The sequence below is a fragment of the Microcaecilia unicolor genome, chromosome 11 (assembly GCF_901765095.1).
Source record: "Microcaecilia unicolor chromosome 11, aMicUni1.1, whole genome shotgun sequence".
Lineage (NCBI taxonomy): Eukaryota > Metazoa > Chordata > Amphibia > Gymnophiona > Siphonopidae > Microcaecilia > Microcaecilia unicolor.
The window spans coordinates 148268319-148274318 of NC_044041.1; the positions used below are offsets into that span (position 1 = coordinate 148268319).

A 6000-nucleotide genomic window follows, 5' to 3' on the forward strand; every position below is an offset into this window, starting at 1 on the left:
CCAAGCGTCCACCACCCTCTCCGTGAAGAAATACTTCCTGACATCTTTCCTGAGTCTGCCCCCGTTCAATCTCATTTCATGTCCTCTCGTTCTACCGCCTTCCCATCTCCGGAAAAGATTCGTTTGCGGATTAATACCTTTCAAATATTTGAACGTCTGTATCATATCACCCCTGTTCCTCCTTTCCTCCAGGGTGTACATGTGCAGGTCAGCAAGCATCTCTTCATACGTCTTGGAACGTAAATCCCATACCATCCTCGTAGCTTTTCTTTGCACCGCTTCCATTTTTTTAACATCCTTCGCAAGATACGGCCTCCAAAACTGAACACAATACTCCAGGTGGGGCCTCACCAACGTCTTATACAGGGGCATTAAAACCTCCTTTCTTCTGCTGGTCACTCCTCTCTCTATACAGCCTAGCAATCTTCTAGCTACTGCCACCGCCTTGTCGCACTGTTTCGTCGCCTTCAGGTCCTCAGATACTATCACCCCAATATCCCTCTCCCCGTCCGTGCCTATCAGACTCTCCCTGCCTAACACATACGTCTCCCTTGGATTTCTACTCCCTAAGTGCATCACTTTGCATTTCTTCGCATTGAATTTTAATTGCCAAACGTTAGACCATTCTTCTAGCTTCTTCAGATCTTTTTTCATGTTTTCCACACCCTCCGGGGTGTCCACTCTGTTAGAAATCTTGGTGTCATCCGCAAAAAGGCAAACTTTACCTTGTAACCCTTCGGCAATGTCACTCACAAATATATTGAACAGAATCGGCCCCAGCACCGATCCCTGAGGCACTCCACTACTCACCTTTCCTTCCTCCGAGCGAACTCCATTCACCACCACCCTCTGGCGTCTGTCCGTCAACCAGTTCCTAATCCAGTTCACCACTTCGGGTCCTATCTTCAGGCCGTCTAGTTTATTTAAGAGCCTCCTGTGGGGAACCGTGTCGAAAGCCTTGCTGAAATCTAAGTAGATGATGTCCATAGCACGTCCTTGATTTAATTCTCCCGTCACCCAGTCAAAGAATTCAATGAGATTCGTTTGGCACGATTTCCCTTTGGTGAAACCATGTTGTCTCGGATCTTGCAACTTATTGGCTTCCAGGAAATTCACTATCCTTTCCTTCAGCATGGCTTCCATTACTTTTCCAATAACCGAAGTGAGCTTACCGGCCTGTAGTTTCCAGCTTCTTCCCTATCCCCACTTTTGTGAAGAGGGACCACCTCCGCCGTTCAACTTCACCAACCAACCAACCGCTGCCCAATGTCATAGCCAAATAAGATGGCGAGCCGCCACTGCTACTGCCATTTGTTTAGCCGAAGCTCTGACAATATCATAAAGGGCATCAGCCAAAAAGGACAAGGCCAACTCCAGCCGCGGAGCCACATCCGAGAAGGGCTCCGCTCCATCTCCGGGCTGGAGCCTGTTGCAACCACGCCAGGCAGGCTCTAGCAGCATAACAACTGCATGCAGACGCCCGAACAGTAAGACCTGCAATTTCAAAGGACCGTTTAAGTGCTGCTTCCAGCCTACGGTCTTGTATATCCTTCAGGGCAACTCCTCCTTCCACAGGGAAGGTAGTTCTCTTTGTCACCGCAGTGACTAGGGCATCTACTTTAGGCCTTGCAAAGCAAGCCAAATGCTCCTCACGCAGAGGGTATAATTGCCCCATAGCCCTGGAAACTTTCAAAGGTCCCTCGGGGTCAGCAAACTGAGCGGAAATAAGCTCTTGGATGGAGTCATGCAAAGGAAAGGCTCGAGCAGGCTTTTTGGTACTAGCCATCACAGAGGAGGTCGTGCCACTGTCAGGCTCTTCAACAGAAAGGACCTATAGGGCATCTGAAATAAGCGCTGGCAGCTCATCACGGTGGAAAATCCTCACCGCGGAGGGATCATCCAGATCCTGTGGTAATTCTGCACCTGACTCTGGCTCCTCAGACCACGAAGGCCTGCCAGAACTCTCCGAATCCTCACAGCCCGACCATGGGGGGGGGGGGGGGGGAGGAGGTGCACCACAATCTGAAGGGGAATTAGCCCTTCTACGCTTTTCTTTATGCTAATTATCAGGGAAAATAGCCTCAGTGGGCAGTCCCAGGCCAGAATCCACCGGGGGGGGGGGGGACAATAGAAGGGACCTCAGACGACCCTTGAGGGAGAGCTCTTTTCAGCATGTATGCTTTATGCAATAATAACACAAAATCAAGGGAGAAAAACTCGCCCTGGGTACCCAGATCCCGTCCGGGGCTAGCTGCTCCCTGAATAGCCTCAATTCGAGGTCGCCCCCCCCCCCCCAAGGCTCAGGGCTCTCCGTCTCTACGGAGGCCGCACCTTGCGGTGAATTCAAAATGGCGTCCGCTGCCAGCTCTGAGCGGGAAGAATCATCGCTCGCCATGCTCGGGCCAGCTCTTACACCTGTACAGCACGATTTACAGAGCCCCGCTGGTGATTTGCGCTTGCCACACCGGGAACAGCGCTTTACATTCTCTGCAGCCATCGCCGAACACGGCGGGAAAATTCAAAATGGCGGTTTCGCGCCAAAAACGCCCCGATTGCGCACCTACCCCGGAGGAGATAGAAAACACTCTTACCTCACCGGACCGAGTATCACAGCTCCGGTCCCATAGAAGATTCAAAAGAAAACCTCTGTTCCATTTTTTTTTTTTTAACGCTGTGAGGAAAGCAGAGGTAATACGAACTCCAGAGGCTCAGATGAGTGGGAAAGGCGAACCAATGTGCCTGCATCCACTGAGTGGGAAAGGACAGGGAAAAGCAGGCTAATATGTCCACATCCACGGGGGCATGGGTAAGGCAGGGAAAGGGCTAACCTATGTGCCTTCAAAGTGAAGCTGCTAGAGCCTCTAACACCCCGGCTAACAACTGGCAAGCCAGGAGCCACCCCCAGGCAGATTTTTGATGGAGCTCGAAGCTGCAGCCACCCTGCTTGGGGAGATAGAGAATACTGAAGAGGCAGTGGAGCTAGCTGGCCATAAGGCACTGTGAAAAGTTGAGTGCTCTCTATCTCCCCCTGCTGGTTGATGGACACAACCCATACGTAATGGCTTCATCTGCTTGATGACAAGGAAATAAATATTCTCTATACATAAATACGTGTAGCTCAAGGGGCGTAATTTATGGTATCATCTGCCCTTGTCAGCTGTTCTATGTTGGTCAAACTTCTAGGCAGTTGTCAGTGAGATTAACTGAAACAAAAGTGTTATAACTACAAAGAAAACGACATCTCTGTTGGCAGTGCATTGCACCGAATTATCACATACATTTGCATCTTTAAGAGTGGTTGTACTGCAACAGATTTATGACAAAGAAGATTTGCGACAAAGACTATTAATAAAAGAACAACAATGGATTTTCAGGCTGAATTCAATGTCTCCAAACGGACTGAACGGCAAGATTGAGTGGATTCATTTTTTCTAAAGAATCTTTATTTATTTTTCAATTTTGAAAAGTCTGTTCGTGAATAGACCCCGCTCATGGTAATGTTTCATTGGTGGGGATTTGACAGCGTGTGACATCAAGAGAATGTTCTTATACCGCCATGTTTGTAATGCTTGCTGCCCTTCATGTTTCCGTCAGCAGTCTGAACGGAGAGTAAGCTGTATAGAAAAGTTGTTATGAGATGATGTGAAATGTTATAAGTTGTAACTGCCTCGAGTCTGCTCTCTTGGCAGATTAGACCGAAGGTTCTGAAGCAGCTGTGGCGAAACGGAGGCCAACGTTAACCACGGTTCTAATCACGGAGGAGCCTAAGAGAAGCTCGAGTTTTCAGTGGACAGCTTCTAACATCTGCATTTTTAGAGAAATAATGAAAAACTCTATTGTCATGAATACTTATGTAACTACATAACAAGCATCAGAAACTTTCTTCTTTTTTGCATGGCCGAGCGGAAACCATTACTGTATTGCTCTGCAAAGTAAAACCCACGATAAAAACAGGTTAAAGCCATGGCAATGCTTTCTGCATTTGCCCCCCCCCCCCTTAACACTTTTCCCTCTTTCTCTTTTTACCTATCTATATACTCCATCTTTGCTTATACTCTACACTGTCAATTAAAATATTCTATTAGGTATTGTGTTGACATTGTAAGTAGCATTATATACCATATTTTATATTATTTCAATATTTTTACTGCTATAATGCTCATGTTTGATTTATTCTTACTATAAACTGCCTTGAGTAAACTCCTTCAAAAAGGCGGTAAATAAATCCTAATACATTTTTATGTTCTTATAAAAACTACTGTACAACGAATAATGTGGCTTTTAGACACATCCACAACGAATATTTACAACTACTAAGGAAATGTATTTATATATTTCACTGACGGCCAGACACCAAGTCACACACATTTAACACGTGACACACGCAGAGCACCCCTCTCCACAATTGGGGATCACTCTTCTCTCCCTGTAGTCTATTTTTCCGCTCTCCCCAATCCAGTATGTCTCCCACTCTTCTTTTTGTTTATAACCCTGCACCTCTTCCCCCCATCCTACCATTAAACTCATACCTGAGGTCGCCCACCATCAGACCCGAGTCCCACAGTTAAGTTTTCTGTGAGTGCTGCGCAGCGCTCCACCCTCTGACGCAACCTCCTGTTTCCGGCAAGGACTGCCAGCATCTTGATTGAAGAGAAACAAGGAGGGTGGATAAAACAGGAAACGAAGTGACGTCAACACGTTGAAACTAATGAGGGTAGTGTCTGTTTCCAATCCCTCGCGCAGACGTCATCCCCATACACTCACAACAAAGCAAACAAACCTATGAGCTGCTGCCTCCATGTTGTCGTACTTTATTGTTGGTAGCATTTTAATTTAATCTTATTTATATTTTCAAACATGTCAGTTTGTGCAGCATACGGATGTACACAGAAGAACTATAAGAACGGAATAACTTTTCATAGGTAGAGCAGTAATTTGTTACAAATCCTAATCAGTGTGTCATTTGGAGGGGCTGGGTATAGGGACATGTGTTATACTTATGTAGACATTTTTTTCTCCTGGTAAAGGGCCACTAAAACAGACATCATGTTATGAGAATCATGTGCTCAACATCAGAGTTTCTATCTACTTATCTAATAACTTATGACATTTATCTCACACATTAAACATGAATTAGGTTGAAACCTGGGAGCATTTAAAAGTTTTTTCCTGTGCCTACATCAAAAGAAAATTATGGCATGAAAGAACTTGCTCCTTTTGTTTTGTGGATTGCAGTGGCGTATTATAAAAATGCACTTCATATTTTTTTTATTACTATTATTTAAAAGACATATTGAATAATGAGGGCAGAACTACCCAATGGTGATCCTTGGTTGGCTGCCACCCGGGCGGATTGCCGCTGCACCCCCCCCCCCCCCCCCCCCCCCCCCCCCGACGAGTTCAGCGGCATCCATCCCCCCCCCCCCGGTACAGCATGACACCCCCCCCCCCTTGTGTGCAACCGGCTCCCCCCAGGTGCATTCTTATCTGCTGGGTGCAGATAGAGATTTTAATCTCAGAAAAATGTTCAGATACATTACTCTTCCTTCTAAATTGTGGACATTAATGTAAAATTATTCAAAAGTCAGAAAGTTCACAATCCTAACCTCTTTACTCCCGAGAATATTGCTGCTTACTCTCAGACAAGCGATTTAAATACCTGTCCTGACAATTTAAATCACTTTAAATATCTACCCCTGAGAGGCATTACTGCACCAAGTGCAGGAGCCCACAAAAGGGGTGGGGGAGGAATTGGCTCAATTTCTGGACATACTTTTTTTATATGGTCTAATTTCTTAATGAAGTTGAGGAGTGTGGTAGCCGTGTTAGTCCACTCTTAAGGTTATCAATAGAAATCAAACAAAATAAAACATGGAAAAGAAAATAAGATGATACCTTTTTTATTGGACATAACTTAATACATTTCTTGATTAGCTTTCGAAGGTTGCCCTTGCATCACCGGTGGGACAGCACTTCACAGAACCAGGACACTGTACCAGT

General features: G+C 45.9%; 1 protein-coding gene across 4 annotated transcripts in view; it reads right to left on the reverse strand.

Moving 5' to 3' along the window:
* The window catches only part of SYMPK (symplekin), a 767776-nt gene extending 763176 nt beyond the window's left edge, over positions 1–4600 (reverse strand). For all 4 annotated transcript variants that reach the window (XM_030217309.1, XM_030217308.1, XM_030217307.1 and 1 more), the window contains exon 1: positions 4530–4600. The gene's annotated coding sequence lies outside the window, so the exon portion shown is untranslated. The remainder of the gene's footprint in view (positions 1–4529) is intronic.
* Between the last annotated feature and the right edge of the window lie 1400 nt (positions 4601–6000).